At 43.7% G+C, this 11,443-nt stretch overlaps 1 pseudogene; it reads left to right on the top strand.

Moving 5' to 3' along the window:
- Positions 1-7,640: 7,640 nt before the first annotated feature.
- Positions 7,641-8,777, top strand: LOC120243307 (annotated as a pseudogene).
- Positions 8,778-11,443: the final 2,666 nt, after the last annotated feature.

Raw genomic sequence — 11,443 nt, forward strand, 5'->3', positions numbered from 1 at the left:
GAGCTAAGTCTGCCACTTGGTTTTTTATTTCTATTTATTATCACTGTTTTTCATTTCTCTATTTTCTTCTTCCTGTCTTCTGTGTTTGTTGGGAGTTTTTAGAAATCTATTTTTATTTATCTATAGTGATTTTGAGTCAGAGAGTGAGCAAGGGTGGAATGGGCGAAGTTTGCATTTGATTCCTTCTCTTGAGTAGGGTGCTGGATAGGAGCCCAGGATGTGAATCAAAGGGCACAAGAAGATTCTGGAAACTGTGCTTTGGCAAGTGTGGCCTAGCCAACATACAGGCTGGTACTGTAACAAGTAAGTTCCTCGAGGGGCACCTGGGTGGCTCAACTGGTTAAATGTCTGGCTTCAGCTCAGGGCATGATCTCACAGTTCATGAGTTTGAGCCCCACATTGGGCTCTGTGCTGACAGCTCAGGGCCTGCAGCCTGCTTTGGATTCTGTGTCTCCCTCTCTCTGCCCCTCCCCTGCCCATGCTCTGTCTCTGTCTCTCAAAAATAAATAAACATTAAAAAAAAAAAAAAGGAAGTTCTTTGAGAGCATCAAGGAAGAGAATGAATATTATGTGCTTATCTGAAAAAGGCATCAATAGTGCAAATTCATATGAAAAAAAGACAAAAATATTGGAGCCAGAGAGACCTGGGTTCAACTCCAGGGTCTTGGCTTCCCTATAACACCAGTAATTTTCAGGGGGATTTATAACACTTGTTTTCCTCATCTCTAAAGTGGTCTTGGAAAGAGAACTTATCTCATAAGCCTGTTTTATTTACTTAAAATTTTTTTAATGTTTATTTTTGAGAGAGAGAGAGAGAGAGAGCAAGTGGGGCAGGGGTAGGGGCAGAGAGGGAGACACAGAATCCAAAACAGGCTCCAGGCTCTGAGCTGTCAGCCCAGAGCCTGGCATGGGGCTCGAACTCACAAACCTCGAGATCATGACCTGAGCCAAAGTTGGATGCTTAACTGACTGAGCCCCCCAGGCGCCCCTCATAAGCCTGTTTTAAAGATTAAATGTGAAATGGCACATATACACTTGCCTCATTGCTTGTTGCATAACAAAATCCTATTAAAAGCCATTACTACCACCACCACTACTACCACTTCTGGGAGCCGCACCGGCCTCTCTGGATGACAGTCACAGCGAGGAAATGGCAGCGTTTGCACAGCTCCTGCCATGAGAAATGAAAACTGGTATCTCCTTCTGCAACTACTGGCTCATGTTGGAAATGAGGCTGCTGGTATTGACCAGGCCTCACAATATTCCAGATCAGACCGATATTCCCCACACAGATTCCTCATAAGGAAAAGCATATTCCTGCCTCTTCAAAAGAGATTTTAGATGAAAGCACCGTGGATGATTGTCAAAAGGCTCTTCCTATGGGCCTTGCAGATCCAAGACTTAGATAATAAAGGGGGTTAAGAACACAGGAGTTACAACTGAGCCTGGCCCGGAGACAAAGAGCCTAATTTAGAGTTAAGGAACAGATAAGGGCAGAACTTAAGTTAATACTTATACCTTTTTTAACTGGTGGTGTATGGCAGTCCCTTCCCTAAGGCCTACTACTTTCCATAAACACCCTCCCTTACACTGGCGGCTGGGATGAGGATAGATAAGAGTAGCTAAAACATAATCCAAAAACAAAGGCCAACACATTTAGGGCCTCCGTGGTGTTTACACATTCAGCATCAAGTCAAAAAAGTTTCCACAAACAACTCACTAACCAGCTCAAAAACATTCCTCCTCTTGAGAGCCAGACAGAATGACTCCTGGCCTATCCATACACTTAACCTATGACCTAATCCTCACATTATTAACTTAGAACAAATATGTATGTTATCCTGCTTTTCACTAAGAACATTCTGTTATTTCCTTAGTTGTAAGATTTACTCAACCTCACTATGATTGGGGTAATTCTGCAAGAATACTTCCAAAAAACTTGTTTTTGTACACTTTTCAAAGCATCTTATCACAAAGAGTTTTCCACTGTAAAAATTCCTTTTTCTGATGTCATGTTATCATTTGACCTATAAATAAAGACACCGAAACCGACAGTGCAGAGATGCCTGCCTGGTGATCAGAAAGGATCTCGGGGCTCTCTCACTCTCTCTTGCCGACACCGTCCATCCTTCAGGGACCTCTGGACCTGCTGAAGCGGGCATTCGGCAGTACCACCACCACCACCACCACTTACGACAGGCACTTTGCTAGGTTCTTTTTTTTTTCTTTTTTTTTTTTTTTTGAGAGAGAGACAGCATGAGAAGGGGAGGGTCAGAGATAGAGGGAGACACAGAATCAGAAACAGGCTCCAGGCTCTGAGCTGGCTGTCAGCACAGAGCCCGACGTGGGGCTCGAACCCACGAACCGTGAGATCATGACCTGAGCCAAAGTCGGACGCTTCACTGACTGAGCCATCCAGGCACCCCACTTTGCTAGGTTCTTTTAATTAAGCAGCTCCAGGAACTCTACTATACAGTTGGTACTGCCATCCTTATTTTAACAAATAAATTGATGCTCAAAGATGTGAAATAAATCCTTCAATCTGGTGGAAGTTCTGGGATTAAATCCTAGAACAACTTTACTTCAAATTTCGCGTTTTCCCAATACACCCCATGGCTTAAAACCCAGACTTGGACTTTAATCATCTTTGAGTTCTTCAGAGCACTCAGTCCAGTAAAATGCCCTCAAGTGACCCCAGGAAACACATGTTGAATTAAAATCAACTCCTGCCTTCCAGTCAATGAATTTCTTGGTGTTTCTTTGGAGTTTGAGGCCAAATTGAATCTCTGGAACTTCAGGATGGCTCGTGGACTCTCTAGCCTATTTTTTCTTTCTTTTTTCTTTTTCTCTCTCTTTTTTTTTAAATATTTTTTTATTTATTTCTAGGAGACAGAGAGAGAGAGACAGCGTGAGCAGGGGAGAGTCAGAGAGAGAGGGAGACACAGACTCTGAAATAGGCTCCAGGCTCTGAGCTGGCAGTCAGCACAGAGCCCGACGCGGGGCTCGAACCCACGAACCGTGAGATCATGACCTAAGCGAAAGTCGGATGCTTAACCGACTAAGCCACCCAGGCGCCCCTCTCTCTCTTTCTTTCTAAATGTTTGTTTTTGAGAGAGAGAGAGAGAGAGAGAGAGAGAGAGAGACAGAGCATGAGTTGGGGAGGGGCAGAAAGAGAGGGAGACATAGAATGTGAAGCAGGCTCCAGGTCCTGAGCTGTCAGCATCAAGCCTGACGTGGGGCTCGAACTCATGAACCATGAGATGATGGCCTGAGTCGAAGTCAGACACTTAACCAACCAAGCCACCCAAGCGCCCCTAGCCTATTTTTCTTAATGGGCCAGTTTTGAGTTTACCAGAAGCCAAGTTTGAGATTCTAGAGGGCGGCAGGTACCGTCAGAGAGAGAGATACTGGTTACTGGAGTGGGGGAATCCATCTAAAGTGAACTTGTGCTTGGGGCCCAGATACCGACTCCCCATAAATACACCAGCTTTTGTGTGTTCGGAGACCCCAGGAATAATTCTAGTAAGGGGACTCATCCTGAACTGAGACTTCTTACCAATGCTCTGGGAAGAGGCAGGAGGGCCCCCGCCAGGAAGCCAGCTCGGATGTAATTCTTGATCTTCCTGCACAGTGCTATCCCCTGCAGAGACTGGCAGGACCGAGTGACAATGGAAGGCTTGGGGCTCCTTTCAGAAAGTGAACTGAGGGGCGCCTGGTTGGCTCAGTGGTTTAAGCCTCCGACTCTTGATTTCAGCTCAGGTCATGATCTCGTGAGCTCAAGCCCCACATCGGGCTCTGCACTGACAGTGCAGAGTCTGCTTGGGATTTGTTGTCTCCTTCTCTCTCTGCCCCTCCTGTCCATGTGCTCTCTCTCTCCCTCTCTCCTCTCTCTCTCAAAAATAAACATAAAACCAGTGAACTGAACTGAGGAGACTGGAAGGAAACAGATTCCACCAGAGAAAGACTATTACTGTGTCTTCACGGGTATAATCTAGGTAGGAGGGCATCGTCAGGCTCAGCTGAGGACACCCACATCCCATGCTTTCTTTATTCTCCACTCGTTCTTTCCAGATCATCACCTTTGGCCTCTAAGGATGCGCTGATGGCTCTGTAAATTGACATGCAAAGTTTAGGATTATAATACCGGAAACAGATTAGAGCTGTTATGGCCTGTTCGTACCCCTCCAAAATTCATATGTCGAAATTCTAATCCCCCAGCTGTGATGGTATTAGGAGGTGGAGGCTTTGAGAGGTGCTTGGGTCATGAGCTGGAGCTCTTTTAATGGGATTGGCACCCTTATAAGAGACCCTACAGAGCTCCCTCACCCCTCCGTGAGGACACAGTGCAGCAGGAAGTGAGCCCTCCCTAGACACTGCCATGATCTCAGACTTCCCATCCACCAGCACTAGGAGGAATAAATTTCTGTTCTTTCTTAAACCCTCAATCTGTGGTATTATTATAGTGGCTCAAATAGACTAAGACCATAATATTGTCTAAATCTGTTCTTTCTTTGTTTTAAAGATTAATAAAATGGGTACTTGCCAAAGTACCACTTCTGCAAACGTTCTAATGCAATGATCTTGAAGCCTGTTTCTTGAAAATCTGAGTCTATAAACAGAAATAGTTATGTATGCATAGATATGGTATAACATATTAAAAGCAATACCTGTATACTCATGAGCCATTTGAGAAACATGGAGCTTTCTCTCTCTAAATGTTCTTCCTCCACAGATGTAACTGTTATCCTGGATTTTGTTAATCATACACTTGCTTTCCTTTGTAGTTTTATGGCTCACGTATATACTTCTATGTCTGTATCTACATAAAGATCTATCTATATTCCCAGTGTACTCCTGCATGGTTTTTTAAAAAAAATTTTAATGTTCTTTTTGAGAGAGAGAGAGAGAGATAGAGACAGAATGAGTGGGGGAGGGGCAGAGAGAGAGGAAGACACAGAATCTGAAGCAGGCTCCAGGCTCTGAGCTGTCAGCACAGAGCCTGACATGGGGGCTCAAACCCACGAACCGCGAGATCATGACCAGAGCTGAAGTCAGACACTTAACCGACTGAGCCATCCAGGCGCCCATGGATTCTTTGTTTTCTGAACTTTGTTTTTGAAATGCAGTAAGATGATATATACATTTTTTCATTCAACGTTCTTGCTTTAAGGTATAATAATCTTGAGGTGTCTAACTCATGAATTCATTTTCATTGTTATATATTATCTCCATGGTATGACCATAGCCAACATTTATTTATCTAGTCTGTCATTAACGGACATTTTTTACTTTCCATTTTTTAAAAAAGTCATTAAAAAATATTGCAGTCTCGCCATGAACATTGCAACATGTGTGTGGGTGCAGATGTGTAGGAGTTTCTCCAGGTCAGAGTGTTTTTCTGTGATGAAGCTACATTGTTGTGGATGAGGGTCTTCTTCCTGTCCTTTCACTGACACATTGTAGGACATTTGGAATCTGTGGCACTCCCACATACTAACTGCCGACAGCATCCTGTCAGAATGACAGCCAAACCAGCCCAGTATTTCCAAACACCCTTTTGGGATATGCAGTTGAGAACTACTGTTTTAGGGTAGCATCTAGAAGTGGAATTGTTGGGTCATGGGTTAGGTAATGGCTCCATTTCCACTTAGTCTATGTACGCTGTGCTGTTGAGATTCAGAAACAATGGTGGGTTCCTACACACAAATCCAACATGCACATGATTCACGTACTATATGCCTATAGTCCATATGCCTCAGAAGTCTTCCCACATATATTTAATGCTGTTGTATCAATGACTTAATTTATTCATGCTTTTATAAGAGCTCCACATTTCACAATCTATTAACAGAATATTTTCTGTTCTCTTTTCTATAGCAAGTTTGGTATCACATCTGAAATGGGACTTCTAGTTAATATTTCCACAAGAACGTTTTTATCCATATTCCTTAAAATGGTTCATTTCCCCTCAGTATCTTTGAATACTTGTCTGAAGATTTCCCATGTTCAAAGCATTCCTGAGGTTTCACTCCTATATTAATCCTCTAGTTCCAATAGCTACAACTGACTGATGATGACTTTCCTACATGTGTTGACATCTTTTTTGCCCTGTGATTTTGCTGATGTTCAATGAGTCTGACTTGCAGATACAGGCTTCTGCCTGCAGGCGATGTTGATGGGAGTTTGCTTCTTGTGCATTTTTCTTTAAGGCTTGGTGAGGGCTGACCTCTGGCTGAAGGTTTTCCCACATTCCTTACATTTGTAGGGTTTCTCTCCTGTGTGAGTTCTCTGATGCACTGTGAGGTGTGAGGGCTGACTTCTGGCAGACGGACTTCTCACACTGATTACATTCATACGTTTTTTCTCCTGTGTGAGAGAACATCTCTCTGATGTTTGGTGAGGTTGGACTTCACAAAGAAGGACTTCCACATTCATTACACTCATAGGGTTTTTTCCCCTGTGTGTGTGCTCTGATGTTGAGCAAGGTCGGTTTTCTTATGAAAGCTCTTCCCACATTTATTACAGTCATAGGCTCTCTTTCCATTGTGAGCTCTCTGATGTTGCTTGAGTTTTGGCTTCTCACAGGAGGATTTCTCACATTTATTACCTTTAAAGCTTTTCTTTCTTGTGTTAATTCTCTGATTTAGAGTGAGATGTGACTCCTTCTTTACAGCTGTCTCACTATCATTACACTCACTATGGTTTTCTGTTATATGAATTCTCTGATGTTGAGTGAGGCATGGCTTTTCCTGGAAGGATTTCCCACATTCATCACTGTAATGGATTTTCTTCCAAGAGTTCTCTCACTTTGAATGTGGTGTGACTTCCACAAGGTCTCCTCACTTTCATTATACTTCTTGGGTTTTCCTCCTCTGTACACCCTCTGATGTTGTTACGTTAGACTTCTTGCTGAAGGATTTCCTCAGTTTATTACAATCATAGTGTGTCTCCTCTATGTGAGCTTCTGATGTGCACATTTTGGCTTCATGCATGAAGGTTTTCCATTTTTCTGGGATTCATGCAATTTCCTTTCCCTAAGGGTTCTTGAATGAGCCCTGAGCTTTAACTTTTGGGGGAAGGCTTGTCTGTATTCATTACCTTCAGAGGGTTTCTCTCCTTTGTGAGCTCTCTTATGTGTAACAAAGGCAGTCTTTTTGTGAAAGGCTTTCCCACAATTATTATATTCAAGAACCTTCTTCAAAGCAGAATTCTTCAGATGTTGTACAGAGTCCTCATTATGTCTGTGGGATTTCTTCTTCTGATCATCTTCACAGGGCTTGTTCGCTGGATGCGTTTTATCATGTATAGTATCCAGGAATCCACATCCATTGAGATCATTAGACTTTTTTCTTATATGGTTTCTATTACTAATAATTCTGAAACACTTTTCAAGCTTGCTCCAGATGAGTCACATTTATGGGATATTTTTCTTGAGGGCACTGGGTTTGTGGCCATATTAAATGCTTCTCCCAAGGTCTTGCTTCTCTCCATAGTCAATATTCTGCTGTTGAAGAATAAACCTTGCCTCAAATATGTATCTTCCTTTTCTTGGCTTCTTTCTTTCACGTTATTGGCTTTCTGGAGTTCTAGAAATATGAAACACTGATGCACATGATAAATCTTAACACACTTCTTAAGACATGGCATGTACACAAGTGGACTGTGTAAAGCTGATTCTTAAGTTTTTAGACATAATCTTCTGGGATGAAAGAAGTCCTGAGCAAATACTTATTCTAGTCTTTTGGTTTGGTAACATGAAAACAAAGACAAAAACACACTGTAGTAGAAAAAGTAGAAAAAGGAGAGACAGCTGAAAATTAATACAAGTGGCTTTGGTTTGTTACAAATACACTATCAGAATGGACAGAGAGGCTGAGCCAGCATGGCGGCATCCTTGTAACACAGTCCATGCCGCCAAAGGGACGGTGGCTGTGGCGCTGGCCCCTCAGGGTCACAAATAAGCAGGCTGAGAATGGCGTGGAGGGCGCTGAGGTCACTTCAGACACAGGCAGTGGCCCAGGCTCCCGTCCGTGGGCTGCCGGGTGGAGTGTGTGCCAGGCCTCCCTCCCACCAGCAGGGCCTTCCCTCCCCTCCTAGAGGTGTCACCCTCCTGGCCGTTCGCAGATATGCTACCCAGAAACCAGCCCAGCCCAGCCAAGAAGATGACCTGACCCCTTCCACGCTGCTCAAAGACTACCAGAACATTCTTGCAACTGAGAAGTTCGACGAGGTCATCAGAAGACTCTTGTCTTTGGAAATGGCCAACCAGAAGGAGAAGCTAAAAGTCAAGCAAGAGCAGCTGATGAAGAAGATTGTGGCAAACCCTGAGGATACCAGCTTCCTGGAGGCTTGGATTGTTGCCTTGACTGTCAAGATCCGTGATTATGAGGAACACGTGCAGAAATACCAAAAGGACAAAATGCACAGGTGTCACCTGCTGATGAGCATCGACCAGAGGAGCAAGGTGCTCAAAACCTTCATAAGACCAACCATCGGGTCTTTGAGAAGGTCTGCAAGAACCTGGGAATTCAGTACACCTTTCCCCCTCTGAACCACCGGAAAGCCCACCACCGCCGGGCGACCAAGAAGGCCCTGTGCATGAAGATTTTCCAGGAAGTACACAAGCTGAAGGAACAAAAAAGGGCCTTAAGATCTGCAGCAGCGGCAGCCCAGAAGGCCAGAAGAACCCAGAGAGTCCTTCCAAAGCTGGACCAGGAGCAATCAAAGAAAACCAATACATTGTATTAGAGTTCTGTCAAAAGGAATGGATAGTTTGAAGTAAGACAAAGAATGGTGAACTGAGCAAAAAGGATGCCAGGAAAACAACTGATCCAAGGATGGAGGACATTCAAAGGCCGGACAAAGGCAAGGGACACTGAGGAGGGACACAAGGCAGACTGGAGGGTGATAAGGGAAGTGTCAGAGCCAAGGTCAGGTTTACAGCAGGTCAGAGACGAGAGCCATAGCCTCCCCTCACCCATACTTTAACACCTGCAGTGGAATCCTTACTGCATCCTCCATGCTCCTAATCTCTTCCTCTTTCCCATTCTGTACACCAACGCCAGTTAAACTTATGAAATTACGAAGTTCCTTGGGTCTAAAGGTCAGTCCTATTGTTTATCCCCATCTCTTCATAGAGCTGTGATATGGTAAAACAATGTCCAAAGAGACTGTTAAAATACAGGAGAGAATATGCTTGCAACAGGGTCCAATTCACCTCTGTATTCTGGTTGTTGGGGCTATCATTTGATTCTATCAGAACTGGTCACCAGTTATGTGTCCTGACTGACACTTCTACTTTTCCCTCTTCCAATCTGCTGATTTACTTTACCAACCGATTGTATCCTGTCACAATACTAATTTTTAATTCCACCTTTATATCATGTTTTCTTCCTTTCTGATTTCTCTTTTCTGTGAAAACTCAAGCAGCTGGCTATCCAACCTGGTCCAAGAACCTTTAGTAATCTTTGCCTTAAAATTTTTTTTAGCTATGGGTGATTATTATTATCCTCTGCTGTTCTCATTTAATGCAGTAATATCCATCATATGCCTAAAAATATATGACTTTTCCATAGCAGATAAAACAAATAGAAGCCAATATGCTAGCAAGGAAAATTTGATATTGGATTTTTATACCTAGAGCCTATGCTAGGTTCTTATACGTAAAATCACAATACACATTTAAGTGATCAGCCCTCAATTCTACAGTATTGTCAGATCATATCAGACCAGGGTGTTTAATTCCGTAAGCTGGAAATTTCTAGATACAAATCCACTCTCATGTTCTTACTAGGTTAGCACATATTCTATCTTTCTCTGTACAATGTGTTCTGACACCATTTCCCATGACAGGTTTGCATGGTGTTTTTCTCTACTTCTACTTCCATGATCAAGCCTAATTTCCATTGCTTTAAGTTTGGGGTTTCAGCTGCCTCTGACCTCTAGTGAAAATGGAGCTGACATTTTGTTTTTATTTTCCTTGTGGCCTTTGGATAACTTGCAGGAAAAGAGGAGGCAAATGCTGACTTTACACATCAATCTGCAGGCTGGATTCACTCCTTCCTCCTCAAAACACTTGGTTCGTGTGGTTTCTGGGACACCACTGTCATCTGGTTCTCTTCCCTCCATACTGGGTGCTTCTTCTCAGTCTCCCTTGCTAGAGTCATGCGCCTTCCTGACCTCCAAACGTAGTGCTTACAGGTGCAGCCCTTGACCTCCTCTCTGATGTCTCACTCAGAGTAGAAGTCAGTCTCACACGGGCCAGAGAGCTCTGTTCCTGCTGACTCTGACATTAGCTGTGACTTTCTTCTGACCCCCTCTGGTCCCACAGGCTGCTTGCTGTTTCCTGATGACACCAAGCATGCTCCCATCTCAGAGGCTTTGTGCCTGCTGCTCCCTCCGTCTGGAAATCTCTCAGATAACCAGTGGCTCTCTCCATCCTTCCATTCAAAATTCTATTCTACTGTTCCTGCTCAATGTTCACCTATGCAAAGAGACCTTCCCTGACTTCCTTTCCAAAACAGCACTCCATGTCAGTCCCTATGCCCTTCATCTGATTTCAGTTTTTCATACTGCTGATTACTACCGACATATATATATATATATAGATAGATATAGATATTTTTTTTTTTTTTTTTTTGCTAATTGCCATTTGTGTGTGTGTGTGTGTGCGCGCACTAAATTTGCCAATTGCCAAATGGGTCTACTGATAGGAGTAGCGACCTTGTATCCCCTCTTCTTGGAGTGTGACTGCTGCATAGCAGGTGCTTAATAAATATTTGTTGAGGGGCACCTGGATGGCTCAGTCGGTTAAGTACCTGACTCTTGATTTTGGCTCAGGTCATGATCTCATGCTTTGTGAGATCGAGTCCCACATTGGGCTGTGTGCTGACAGTGTGGAGCCTGCTTGGGATCCTTCTCTCCACCTCACTCTTTCCCTGTCCTCCCCTTGCATGCTCTCTCTCTCTCTCAAAATAAGTAAATAAACTTAAAAAAAAGAAATTTCTAAAACATTTTGAAAAACACCCTGAGGGGTGCCTGGGTGGCTCAATCGGTTAAGCAGCCAACTTCAGCTCAGGTCACAATCTCACGGTTCCTGAGTTTGAGCCCCATGTCGGGCTCTGTACTGACAGCTCAGAGCCTGGAACCTGCTTTGGATTCTGTGTCTCCTTCTCTTTTGACCCTCCCCTGCTCCTGCTGTTTCTCTCTGTCTCAATAATAAAAAATAAAACATAAAAAAAGGAAAAAAAGAAAAACACCCTGAACTGGCCACTTGGGATCCGGTTTCCACCAGCTGCCTTCGTAAACTCACCTGAGGTTCTCTGACTGGGGAGTTCTCTCTTTGGTACTCATGGCTCCTCTCCTTGCTCCAAGTTGGATATCAGCTCGGGTTTGGTGACACAGTGCCCTGTTATGGGTAATGACATGGAGGTTGGCAAAGTTG

The sequence above is a fragment of the Hyaena hyaena genome, unplaced genomic scaffold (genome assembly GCF_003009895.1).
Source record: "Hyaena hyaena isolate Hyena2069 unplaced genomic scaffold, ASM300989v1 scaffold_335, whole genome shotgun sequence".
Taxonomy (NCBI): Eukaryota; Metazoa; Chordata; class Mammalia; order Carnivora; family Hyaenidae; genus Hyaena; species Hyaena hyaena.